We start from the raw sequence: 14,385 nt of genomic DNA, 5'->3' as shown, positions 1-14,385 counted from the left end.
AAAAAGATTTTAAGATCGACTGTCAAACAGGAATTAGGAATGAAATCTACTAGTCCCCACTTGAACTTCCAGGACTGCCTGCGTTTTTACCACATCCATGATTCTAGCTAAATGAAAACAGTTTGTGAAGTAGGGATGCTGGACTGAGGGGGATGCTAAAAGCAAGGATCCTGCTCATCTCTTCAGCCTGCCTTGGGCCCAGCTCTGGCCATAAGCCTGCAGCGGGTCCCTTCGCCTCCCTCAAAGGCCTCAGTTACCTCCACGTGGAAGGGTTCTTGCAGAGTTCTCCTGGCTACCTCTGGTGGCACCTTTCACCTGTTTCCCCAGGGGCCTGCAGGTTCCCAGCATGTGTGAAGGGGATGATAGTAACAGTTACAGACTCTGGCCCTGCCAGCCAGGAGTCTCTTACAGGCTCTCGAGGCTCCCCCCAGGAGCAGCACACAGTGCCCTAAGTCCTTTTGTGTTCTCACCAAGGGTGGGAATGAAGCAGCAAATTATTTGTGTAATCCACAAAATCACATTTCTGAGACCTAGCGGGCCAATGCCGGGAGCCCTCTGCTTCAGGATCCGGCATCACATCGGGGCTTTGCAAGGGACTTGTTCTGAAAAGAACAAAGGAACTAGACTGGGGGAGACATGAAAAAAAATGGCAGCCCCTCCCAGCACAGTAAACATGCCATCGCTTTGCAGCCTGCACTCAAAAGGCGACCTCTTTCATTGCTCCCCCAGCCAAAGAAACCTTTCTTCAGAGCGAGTGGCGAGGTACAAAGGTAGAGCACAAAACGTACGCACATCAGAGTCCCCGCAATTCTGTTTGAACAAGCATATTGATTGGGCCTGACCCTGTTACATTTTTTCCCTATTATTTGAAAAGGTGCATCTAAGTGTAGTGAATTGAATCAACGGGACTGAACTTTCCACGAGAACTTCTCAAGGTATTTCTTTAGTTCAAAGCTTTTGAATTTTAAAGGGCATTTTTAATATGAATCTGTTGAGTATTCTTTGCCACAGCCCAACAAGGCATGTTAAATGCAGATGAGGCTAGCGTAGGCTGGGAGGGTGGGTAGAGCCCGAGGCTGCAGAGTATGAACCAACCCCGCCTTGTGGGAGAGCCAGGCGCTGTAGAAATGGTAAACCCCAGGTTGGGGAACAGGGCAGACACTAAGTGGGACTTTCTAAATACATGAGCGCCGTCTCGAAGCTCTTCCACGGAGGAGGAAATGTGCCACCAAGCTGCCTACTGTCCTACATTCTTACAGAGCTGAGAAAGAACTAGGCAGGCAAAGTCCTTTAGCTGGGGTCCCAGTTAGAATCAGCACATCTTGCTGATGTCCCCCAGTGCTAGGTAGGCTTCTTGAGTCTGTGACAGGAGCTCTGCCGCTGTACTTGGAGCTGCATCTTAATCCTTCATGGATCAGGGCATCAGGCATTTTGCTCTTTGTGTGAGTCCCTTGTTCCATCCCAGTTCTGGTCCCTGGAAGCATCTAGAGCTCTCAGTCTACCCCCAAACATGGTTAAGAGCCTTGACCCACTCAAGACTCATGCTTCCTTTTTAAAAGTAAAATGTTTGTTGTTGTTTTATGTGTGTTGTTTTGCCGGTATGTGTATGTGTGCACCACCTGTGTGCAGTGCTGGAAGAGGCCAGAAGAGGGCACCAGATCCCATGGAACAGAGTTACAAACAGCTACGAGTTGCCCTGTGGCTGCTCGGACTCAAACCCAGATCCTCTGGCAGGGCAGCCAGAGCTCTTAATGACTTGCACCATCTCTCCAGCCCTCTCAGGGCTCCTTCTTGTCAAGTTCTCTGTTCCTTGTTGGTCTGAGTTCTGTTTGTCTGCAGGCTTTTGACTCTCAAAAACATTTTCTTCCTAAATCCAGGGTTTAGGCTCAGAGGCAGAATTGTCCCAGAGGACAATAAATAAAATAAATAAAGCCTCCTCCACCCACCCACCCATCCCTGCCTTGCACCCAAAGAATCTGTGATATGGACATCTCTGCAATGTCCTTCCAGCAGAGGACAGTTGCTGGGCAGCCCCTGGAAGATCAGAGTTGCTGCACAAATCAGTTCTTTGTGCCTGACTCTGCCCACAAAGGCAGGAACCATACCCATTGAGTTTCCCTTCTCCCTGTTCCCTCCCCCCAAATGCTTTGTCCTGCTATCCCTTAGATTGATATTCACACTCCCTCCCACCCACTTGTTTTCTTGGCTTTCACTTTCAGGCCTCCTGCTGTGGCCAGTGGGTCTTAGGCCACAACAGCCAGTGAGCACAAGAAACAGTCACCAGCCACTGGGTCTCCCATGGTCTGTCTATTCCCCAGGGCGGGCGTGACTTGCCAGTATCCCCCCACTGGCTTCACTTCTGTCCTCTCTAGTTTGAGTCCCCCAACTGGCATCTTCTAGATGTCTGGTGACTGGGAAACTGCTCCAAGCTGGCCTCTCACCCCTGCACTCCAGGACAGCTGTCCCTGCCTGGCTTCTTGTCATCTCCTCAAACTACAACCCCTCTCCAGGGGCATCCAGAAGCATCTCTTTATAGATCATTCTCTCCATCCCAGCCAAGCCCCACCCACTCCCATCCTTGCTTATGGGAGGAGCTTTGCCGCTCTGGTTTCTATCTCTTGTCCACAAAGCAAGGCTGGGAGTGGCTGCAGAGGACTTCCTCAGCACCTGCCGGGGTCCTCTGTCTTTGAGCTTGACAACTGCCTCCGCATCTCTCTCTATTTGGGGATTGCATCCCATTTCAAGTAACTACGGTGTGGACAAATATCTTAAACTTAGCAGCTTAACACTGTAATTGATTATCTGTCACGATCATGCAATTATCCAGGCTCATCAGCCGGGCAGATCTTCAGCTCTTACAGTAGAGGCAGGGAATGGACTGAGGCGGCCTTTTCCCCCTTGGTGGTATTGCAATGGGGCTGTCTGAATGGGATGAGGACACTAAGCTGGGATGGCTGAGTATTCTCATCTCTAACCCAAGCCTCCTCATTCGCCAGCTTAGATTCCCTTTACAACATGGAAGTCTCAGGATAGAGAGACTCCTCATCAGAGCTGCTGCCCTAGGCAATCAAGACTGCCAGGCCTTTTCAAATGAGGCCTGAGCCAGGCATGTACCTGAAATCCCAGCACTAGAGAGGCGGAGGCAGGAGTGGTGAGTTGGAAGATAGACTGGCTATTTAGTGAAACTGTCTCAGCCGGTATGGGAAGTGGTCTGGAAATGGTCTGTTTCATGAGCCCTGCTCTTCTGAGTAGGACAGGAAGTGTTTCCTGCGGGCTCCTGTGTTGAGTGCTTGTTTACAACAGGTGGTGCTCCCTGGCGCTGGAAGCTGGCCACGGGTGGTATGTGTGCCTTTAGATTAGAACCGGTTCCCAGTCTCTTCCTCTCTCTGCTTCCTGTCTGCCTGGAGCTGAGTAGCCTCTGCCACAGGCTTCCACGACCAAATATTCTGCTTCAGTGTCTACAGTCTAAGAATCTGGGGCGCCAAGAGCTATAGACTAAAACCTTTGAAACCGTGAGCCAGGAGAAATCCTTCCTCCCTTAAGTTGTCTCTCTCAGGTATTTGGTCCCAGTGACACAAACTGCACTCAGGAACACACCTGCCAACCAGACAGCGTGTGCTGTGTCTGCTTCTGTCTCCTCCCACCCCAGCTGTCTCGACGGCCAGTCTGTGGGGGTCTGGAACACTGCTCTTTGCTTGGTATCCAGCTTCTCATATCTGCAAGATAGAAACAAGCAGGTGGGGGGTGGTGTCAGCAAGCAGGTGGGGGTGGTGTCAGCTCCGTCTCCTGCTTCCCCACTTCTCACTGTTCAGAAGGGTTTGTCCTGGGACACCTTTCAGAAACTGAGAAGGATCAAGACGAGCCCCTGGAGAGCTGGGGCGAGAGAGAACCAAGGGTATAAAGGACTTTCCGCTTTGGAGGAGGGCATAGTTATGGGGGTGGGAGGAGCTGAGGGTACTGAGGATGGCCAGTCATGGTTACCCTCCACCTCTCCCCCTCCCAGAAACTTGCCTGCCGCTGATGCTTCCACACACATCATCCCACACATTGGCCTCATCTTCATTATGCACGACACTTTCTACCGTTTTTTAAAAATTATGTTCATTTATTTATTTTGGGTGTCAGGGAGGCACTCGTGGCTTGTGTGTAGATGCCAGAGGACACCTTTCAGGCATTATTCTCTCCCCCCCCCCCTTCTGTGGGTCCCAGGGATCAAACTCAGGAGGCTGTGCTTGGTGGGAAGCGGCTTCACCTGCTGAGCCGCTCATTGGCTCTCATCTGCGCATAAAGTAAGGTTTACCCACAGTCAAGTTACTATAAGGATTAAATTAGAGTGCATTGGAAATGCTTTTTGTTGTTGTTGTTGTTAGTTTTGTTTTTTGTCTTCCAAGCAAAACCTGGCTGTCCTGGAACTCATTCTGTAGACCTATCTGGCCTCAAACTCAAGCGATTTGCCTGCCTCTGCCCCCCACATGCTGGGATTGAAGGTGTGTGCCACCACTGCCTGGCTGAAATAGCTCTTGGTTGGTTTGAGATGGTCTTTCAAATGTGTAACCTTAGCTGGCCTGGAGCTTGTTATGTAGACCACTGTGTAGCTGGCCTCTGCCTCCAAAGATCTGGAATTAAAGGTGTATATAGCTCTACACTCACTCAGAAGAAAATGGTTCTTGATGCTATAGGAAACATTAAGAAGAAATAAATATTCAGTGGTTGAGATCACTGGCTGCTCTTGCAGAGGACCAGAGTTCAGTTTCCGGCACCCACATGGTGGCTAACTGTCTATAACTCACAGTCCAGAGGATCTGGTGTCATTTTTTCCCCCTTTGGTATTTTGAGACAGGTTTTCTCTGTATAGTCCAGGCTGTCCTGGAACTTACTCTGTAGACCAAGCTGGCCTCGAACTCAGAAATCCACCTGCCTCTGCCTCCTGAGTGCTGGGATTAAAGGCTGCGACACCACTGCCCGACTCTCTGGTGTCATCTTATTGCCATCTCATACATATACATATTGAATTTCATACATACATATGAGGCAAAAACTATCCTTACACATAAATAAAAGTAAATAGAATCTAAAAAGCCTTAATAAGTCTATGTGTATATACATATTTACAATTGTCTATCTACACATAGGTTATAGCAATTTACCATGTTTCATACATCTAGCCTTTTCGTTTGTGAGCAGATAAGCTAGTGAGATGGCTCAGCTGGTAAAGGCACTTGGCCACACAAGCCTAGAGATCGGAGTTCAGTCCCCGAGATGGATGGAGGTGGAAGGAGAGAAACAACTCCACAAAGATGCACACATCCACAAAGATGTACTCTACCCTCCACATCTGCACTGTGGTGCACGGGCACCTTGCATGTACGTGCACACACAAAGAATAGTAAATTTTACGAAAACATATAAGCTGTATGAGAGTAGGGGATACTGACTCATTCCCTACGGTAGCCACAAGAATCGCTAAAATCATAGTTCCATGAATAAATGTCATTGTCAGGGACCCTCGCAATGCTTTGGAAATTTTTTAACCCATCTCTGTTGTGTGTCTTAGCTCCCAGAACCATCTCTAGTTCCCTGAGCAGCAAGTATGGAATCCAGCACGTCAGCCCTCACTCCCTAAGCTTCAGTTCCTGTTTGAAAAAATGGACCTAGTGTCTGCTCCACTTAGGTCATCAGGAAGCCCACTCAAGTCACTATTACTCACAGGCCCTGGCTGGAGAGCTTTTGGTACATCACCAGCTCTTTTGCCCTTGTGCCTGATCCGTTCTGTGAGCTGTGGGGCTTGAGGTAGTTCGCCCTGGTCTTCTGCGCTCACCCTCTGCCATCTCAGGCAGTCACCTGCAGCAGCCTTATGCTTTTGAACCTGGCCGTGATGGAGCTGCCTCCCTGAGCCCTCCATTCAGGTGCTGAGGACAGACAGGTCCTTGGAGGCCTGCTTCTGCAGCCCTGCGGCTGTCCACCTGACATCACATCAACCTGTGTAGTTCCCTTTGATGTCAGTCCCCAAACTGGAGCCTGGCGCCCTGCTCTGAGGACCCAGGCTTTGAAGTTGGCCTATAAATTGAGCTTTCAGGAAGAAAGTTGTCTGTTGTGGCTCAGAGCAACCAGCCGGGCCCTGTAAAGGCACACAGAGTACGGTGAGCCCCTGATAAATAATTCTTTCTGGGCCCAAGAAAGAGTCGTTCCATTTAAAGGGAAGGAAAATTCCCTTGACCTTTTCATTGAAGTTGGGAGGGGGGGGTGGGAGTGTGGAAGAGGGCTTTCGTGTCTTCTTATGAAAGCCGCATGGGAAGGCAGTGGTTTCTGAGAGTGAGACCCGGTAACTCTCCTGCAAACAAGCACACCACGTACCCTTAGCCATCCCTGCCCCTCTCCTCCCTGTTTTGCCACAGTGTGACCAGCTAGGGGTTGAGCCTCTTACGGGAAGAGAGGCCTGAGCCCTTCAAGGCAAATCCTGTTAGAAATGGTAGGGGCTTGTGACCCGGCTTTGCCATCTTTTCCATCCAGTGTTTGACTCTGTTCAGGGCTGAGGCCTCCAAGATAGCTATGGAAGCCCAGACAGGCACTGGTGGGGACACACTGCCTTTGCTTCTGTGTGCCCTCAGCCAGCTCTCCCTAGTCCACAGCTGGGTCACTGGATATATAGACAAAGCATAGTGCACTCGTGGAAAGTACACAGAATACACTTAGGCCAGAACCAGATGTGTGCCGTGACACCGGCTGTCCCTAGCTGACCTGCTCAGGAGGCCATTGTCCCAGCAGTCACCTTCCCCATTTCTGTGCTAGGCACACATGCAGGCTTTTCTTTATAGTTTTCCCACCTAGCGAAGCATTTACAAGGACCATCTCTTGTGTTTGTTTTGAGGTTTTTGATTGTTTTTTTTTTTTTTTTTTTTTTAAAGTTTTTTTTTTTTTTTTTTTTTTTTTTTTAAAGATTTATTTATTTATTTATTTATTTATTATATGTGAGTACACTGTAGCTGTCTTCAGATCTTGTTACGGATGGTTATGAGCCACCATGTGGTTGCTGGGATTTGAACTCCGGACCTTCGGAAGAGCAGTCGGGTGCTCTTACCCACCGAGCCATCTCACCAGCCCTTGATTGTTTTGAGACAGGGTCTCACTATGTATCTCTGGCTGGCCTCAAACACACAGAGGTCAGCCTGCCTCTGCCTGCTAAGTGCTGGGACTAAAGATGTGTGCCACCATGTCCAGCTCAAAGTCCATACATACCTTAGCTGGACTTCGCTTTTGTTTGGTTGGTTGGTTGGTTGTTTGGTTGGTTTTTTTGTCTGTTTTTTTGAAGTTATTTTCCTCGTTGCTATGATACATACTTCATGAAAGCAGCCTAGTGTGAGAAGGGTTTGTTTTAGCTTATGACTTAGGAAAGGACACTGTCTATGGTGACAGCAGAGGTGGGAGGTGGCACCCATGGCCCAACCTCAGATTTGTCCCTGAATGCTGGAAGTTTCTATGGACCATCATGCCTGGCTCAGGAACTTTAATAAATATGATTTTCCACTCACTTAGACAATCCTGGAAGAGTATTGTCCCCCCAAAAGTTCCAAAGTCAGGCTGAAGCATAAGCCTGGGATGTTCTGGGCTTAATTCTCAGCAGCAGAGAGTGTGGGGAACTTCAGGTGGGTATGGTAGCACACGTCGATCTTAGGACTGAGGCAGGAGGATTACCTGGAGTTAAAAGCCAGCATGGGCTATTTAGTGGGTTTCAGGACACTGCATCATGAGATAAATAATGAGACTGTCTTAAAAATACATACATATACATAATTATATAGTATGTACACTATACATATATAGATAGATAGATAGATAATTCTCTAACTTTGAATTTGAACAACTGTTTCTTCCTTGATTAAAAAAAGGACAAGATTACAGGAATAAAGGAAATTTCAGCTGGAGTGATGTACATTATTATGCAATGTGTCTTTTTGTTTATTTGCTTGTTTTTATTTAAACAAAAACTTTTTTTTACTAATTTTTTAAAAGATTTATTTATTATTATATCTAAGTACACTGTAGCTGTCTTCAGATACACCAGAAGAGGGCGCCAGATCTCATTATAAATGATTGTGAGCCACCATGTGGTTGCTGGGATTTGAACTCAGGATCTCCGGAAGAGCAATCAGTGTTCTTAACTGCTGAGCCATCTCTCCAGCCCCAAACAAAAACTTTTTATGTGTACATGCGTGTGCCTGCTTGTCTGTATTTGCACCACACATGCGTAGGTGAGCACAGAGACCGGAGCAGAGAAGGAAAAGAGGAATATTGGTGATCAGCACACTTTCTCTTTTCCATTCAGTCCAGGACCCCAGCTCATGAGGACCCACATTTGGGATAAGTATTTGCTTCTCAGTTAAAGCTCTCCTGATATCCCAAAAGTGTCTCCTAGATAATCCCAAGCCACTGGACAGAGGAGACTGACCATCGGATGGATTTGTTGTTTCTTTGCCACTGAAGATCTTGCTTCTGACAGCCACCTTACATGTTAATAGCCCTCCCTTCTGCTCTAATGTCATACAGCACTGTATGAACACCTGTCCCTTCTCTGCTCCACTGTTGAAGGACACCAGAGATGCCTCAGATAATAGTGTGCAACCACCCAGGTCATAGGTACATCTTCAGTTTAGAAAGGCACCAAACTGAAGGTGGGCCTTGTGGCACATGCCTACAATACCAGCACTCAGGAGGCTGGGGCAGGAGGATTGTAAATATAAGTCTATCCTGAGTTACAGAGAGCTCTTAAAAAAACAACAACAATAAGGAAGCAAGAAAAAAATACCTAAGTGTTGCCTACAATAGTGGTTTTTATTTTGTGTTTCTGCTATGGACTCTCATTCCTACCCAGGTTCTCTACGGACGACAGTCTCTGAGGCCACCCTGACTCTTCCCTCGTGGTGTCCACATCCTGCAGTCCCTTCTCCTGAAATGTGGGCTGGAGCTAGTCATTCACATCTAGTAAAGGATGTAACAAGATAATAGGATGCCTCTTCTAAGGAGTCTGCTCCTGAGTGCTGGGATCAAAGACACATGCTACCACACTTGGTCTCTTTGGGACTTTCTTTGTCTTTATTCTAATTGGGATTTTTGTGGCATTCTCAACCTGTGGGTAAATGTCTTCAGGCCATTTGAGAAGATCCTATCTATTCTCTCTCTTTAAAAAAAAGACTTATTTTTTTTTTTTAGTTACATGTATATGTGTACATAGTGGAGGTATGTGTATATGCATGCAGGTGCCCAAGGGGACCAGAAGAGCGAATCAGATGCCCTAGAACAGAGTTTACAGGAAGTTGTAAGCCCCTAATGTGGGTGCTGGGAGCTGAACTAATGTCCTCTGGAAGACCAGTGAGTATACTTAACTGCTGAGCCATCTCTGTAGCCTTGGTATTATCTCTTCAAAAGCTGTTTTCTGGCTGGGTGTGGTGGCGCACGCCTTTAATCCCAGCACTCAGGAGGCAGAGGCAGGTGGATCTCTGTGAGTTCTAAGGCCAGCCTGGCCTACAAAGTAAGTCCAAGACAGTCAGGGCTCATTGAACCGAGAAACTGTGTCTCAAAAAAACAAAACAAACAAACAAACAAACAAAACCAACAGCAAAAAAGTCGTTCTCTGGCTTCTCCCAGTCGTCCCTTTGCAGCCCTCCTCTGTATGAATGCTAGCCATTCACACTGTTGTGCAGGAATCCATGGCCCATCTGGGTAAGATGGGCCACACAGAACTGAAGGCTTTTTTGCCACACTCTCCTAACACTCGGTGGCACATCCCACAGACCATCATGACACTTGTTCATACTGGCTATTTCAAGAACATAGAGCAAGAGAGGTGAGACTTTCCTGGTTACCACAGTACATGGTCAAGCAGGCTGGCTGCATAGTCCCCAGCACGGGTGCCAGAGTGATATGCTACCTGAGTGACAGAGGCACCTACACGCTGTGATAAACATGCATTTGTAATGTGCAGCTCCTGGGACAGACAGGCTTGCTGACTGCACAGGACTGACATCTAGGACCAGGTCACTCTGTTGAGTGTCTTGGGTGTAGGATGGTATTCAGCAGTGGCCTCTGCCTCCCCCCACTATATTCCAATATCTCTCAACCGTGACCAACCACAAATGTCTCCAGACATTGCCAAATGTACCCAGGGGAAGGAGCTGAAGCCACTCCTTATTGAGGAGCAGTGGTCCAAGGACAACATTCCGGACGAGAAAGCCTCACAGGCTTAGTGATACTAAGAAAGGGTCTGTGTAATAAAAGAGGACCAATCGCCGGTGTAACCGGAGCTGTGGGTTGTGAGCTGTCTGTCTCTGGGTTTTGCCTGTGTGGGAGCTGGTGGCTACGGTCCATGTGTTCCACTTTGGCTACATGAACTCAATTTTCAGGCCTGATCTTTTCTTTATAATATTGCAATTCATTTGGAAATGGCTTCTTGTAGTTTGAAGACTGGTGGGCAAATTGACCCACTGTGGAATTCAGTCTTGGAGGTAACGCCCTGGCAATGGTGGTAGCCCATTCTGAGTGCGAGTTAGGATCTATGAAGCTGCTTCCTGGGTGAGCTGCACTTGTGGGTACCAGGGAGAACAGGCAAGGCATTGTTTGGTGATGGGGGACATGGTTTGTGGGAAACATGCAACAGGTAATCTTTGGTTTTTCCTGAGGCAGAGGTAATGAAAGGTGTTTTGTGAGAGTCTGATATTCAGAAATCGAGCCAGTGGAAGCTCATGCCATAGCAGTTGGTGTTCAAGTTAATGGACACTCGCAGTCTGGAGAAGCCATTTCTCTCTCTTCCTTTGACCCAAAGCAGCAACGAGGAGAAATGAGTGCAGACCCCGGCTCCCATGGGCCTCAGGCATTGAAACAAACTTGGAGATACATGGGGCTGAAAAGGGAGTGGATCATTTCAAATGAGCACAGAAGGATGTCTGCTTGTGCAGGAGTCAGATGGCCAGTGTCTCCCTGAGGAGAGGCCCTTTGCCAGAGCCACCTGCCAGACACACAGGTCTACAGCCTCCGCCTCTCTGTTTTATTGATAAATGGTGTGTGTGTGTGTGTGTGTGTGTGTGTGTGTAATGCACATGTGCATATGGTGTAAGGGCTGTTAGAGGGTGTTGAACCCCCTGGAGCTGTAGGTTATAAGCTGCCTGGTGTGGGTGCTGGGAAACAAACTCAGGTGCTCTACAAGAGTGTTTGGCACACAACAGGTTCTCAGTAAATATTTGTAGTGGATCAAATAAGCAATGAAAGGAGAAGAGGAGGAATAAAGAAGAGGAAGGGGAGGGGGAAAAGATGAAAAAGAGAAGGAGGGAGAGAAGGAAGAGGAGGAGGGAGAGGAATGGGAGGAGGAGGGAGGAGGAGGAGGAGGGGGAGGAGGAAGAGGAGGAAGTGATTCATTCTTATAGAAACAATAACGCAGAGCACAAAAATAAGAAGATCTGACAAAACAATGAAGAATCAGTGTCCGCTGAAAGAACAGAGGATTTCCCACTAGGCCAGAAGAGGGATATCGGATCCCTGGAACTAGAGTTACATAGAGTGGTGACCTACCATGTGGGTGCTGGAAATCGAACCTGCGTCCCCTTTAAGAGCACAGTGCTCTTAACCTCTGAGACATCTTTCCAGCCTCTGGTGAATATACAATGCAAACTGGAATGTTAGACACCGCTTGAGTGACAAGAGAAAGGGAGACAGGAGTGACAGAAATGGGAATGGCGTGGAGACAGCAGAGGCAGAACGCTCGCAGTTGGCAATACTAAGGGGAGGCTTGTACTTATTGATCAGCGTGTTGTAGGTTTAAGAAACTGCACTTAATTCTCTGAACTCTTTGGAAGTTCACCAAGTTTGTTTGTTTTTTCACCAAATTTATTTTGAATAAACAGCTGACATGACAGTTCTCTACCAATTTTTTAACCTTTAAATTTACTCTTATTTTGCCTGCTTGTATATATTTGCACCATGCATGTGCCTGATGCCCAGAGAGATTCAAAGAGGGCATCAAATCCCCTAGAACCAGAGTGAGAAATGGCTGTGAACCACTGTGTGTGGTAGGACTTGAACCCTGGGTCCTCCGCAAGAACAGCTACTGCTTTGACTGCTGGTCCATCTCCCCAGCCCCACGTTCTCTACCAGTTTCACTGAGGACATGTAACTGGAGATTCTCTGGTATCCTGTTTTATATCACCTTGACAGGATACCAGACTGGTTAATTTATAAAGAAGATTGGAATGCAGCTTAGTGATAGAGTGCTTGCCTAGTCTCTCTCTCTCTCTCTCTCTCTCTCTCTCTCTCACACACACACACACACACACACACACACACACACACACACACACACACACAGCTTTTAGCAGAGCATGGTGGGGCATGCTTATAGTTACTTTAGCCCAGGAGTTCAAGACCAGTCTGGGTAACACAGTAAGACTCCACCTTTAAAAAAAAAAATTAGCCGAGCGTGGTGGTGCACACCTTTAATCCCAGCACTGGGAGGCAGAGGCAGGCGGATTTCTGAGTTCGAGGCCAGCCTGGTCTACAAAGTGAATTCCAGGACAGCCAGGGCTATACAGAGAAACCCTGTCTCAAAAAAGAAAAACTAGAGGCTGAGTTATATATATCTCAGTGGTAGCATGCATATTTAGTGTATTGAGGTCCTGGGTTCTACCAGCTGGAACTCAAAAGAAACTTTTTCCTTCTAGTTCTGAGGTTGGGACACTCAAGAACACGGTACCAACAGATGTCGAGAGGATTCTATGTGGTGTCATCCATACTGGAAGAGCAGAGGGCAAGACAGGTTTGTGGAAAAGCTCATGCTGCTCTCCTGGCTTTATAGCCATCTGCCATAACACTAACTAGCATGGCAGGACAATGCTCTCAGGACCTGATCCCTCTCAGCACATGGGGCTGTTGGTGTGGTTAAGGAATAAAGAGCTTGCTTAGCATGATAAGCTTGACTACATCTCCAGCACCACAGACCATTCTCACCATCTGTCCCTGAGGGGAGGTTTCAAGTATACACCATCTGAATTGCAGAGACTCAACAAATTTTCCAATTTTACTTTTGTTAGGAGCCTTGAAAGAATGTATTACCCAGGACTATTGTACAAGGGGTTATGGAATAGCTCTTCTGAGGTGATGGAGCTAGGAAGAAGTACTTCCAGGTACTGAGGAATGGGAGGTTTTCAGAAGAACCACTTCAACACTGGGGTGTACACATCTTAGCATGATGTTTACTGAGTCACAATGACAGACACTGCTAAGAAGCCAAGGAAGAACAAGACAAAGTTTAGGGAAAGAGGATTCTGGTGTAATCAAACTTCTGCATAGGAGTGTCAAGGGTCGGTAGAAGTCATGTTTGGGTGGATTGTAGAAAGGAGTGAAGTAGTTAAAAATAGAAATGGTTATTAAATTCATTATAGGAGGAGCTGCAGAGTTGGTTCAACAGTTAAGAGCACTTGTTCTTACAGTGGACCTCTGTTCAATTCTTAGCACCCACATGGAGGCTCACCCTTATCTAATACCACTCAGGTCTCAGGTGGCTGTGATCACCATGTGGAAGCGAAGAATAACACCTACACCCTCTATAGGAGCAACTGGTCCTCTTAAATGCTGGGTCATCTTCTGAGCCCTGCCCTTGTTCTTACAGAGCTGGCATTTCCTGGCCGCTCACCTGCATGCTGTACTGTAGTCTCACAGTGACTAACCACGGTGATCCGTCTGTTGTCTTTTTACTGATGCAAGGGAAGGCCACTCAGCATACTGGACTCAAGTCGCCTAGTTTATCATCAATAATGGAGAGAGCTGGGTTGTGGGACACCTGACCATGCCGTGGTTTTAATATGCACAACTTCATGGAATTAAAAGTAGATTCTGGGCTGGAGAGAAGGCTCAGCGGTTAAGAGCACTGACTGCTCTTCCAAAGATCCTGAGTTCAAATCCCAGCAATCACATGGTGGCTCACAACCATCCATAATGAGATCTGATGCCCTCTTCTGGGGTATCTGAAGACAGCTACAGTGTACTTACATATAATAAATACATCTTTAAAAGAAACAAAGAGTTTTTTTTTTTTTTTTAAATAGATTCATTTAGAGGAGGAAAGATGTATACCACAGTGCATGCTATGTGGAGGTCATGGGTAACTTGTGGGAGTTCTCAACTTCTACCATGTCAGATCTGGGAACTGAACTCAGGTTGTCTGGCTTAGGGGGAAACCTTTGTACGTTGGAAGCCAGCCAGTCAGACCCTGTACTGGCTAGTTTTGTGTCAACTTGACACAGCTGGAGTTATCACAGAGAAAGGAGCTTTAGTTGAGGAAATGCCTACATGAGATCCAGATGTAAGGTATTTTCTCAATTAGTGATCAAGGGGGAAAGGCCC

The sequence above is a fragment of the Mus pahari genome, chromosome 1 (assembly GCF_900095145.1).
Source record: "Mus pahari chromosome 1, PAHARI_EIJ_v1.1, whole genome shotgun sequence".
Lineage (NCBI taxonomy): Eukaryota > Metazoa > Chordata > Mammalia > Rodentia > Muridae > Mus > Mus pahari.
This window is presented reverse-complemented; position numbering follows the sequence as displayed.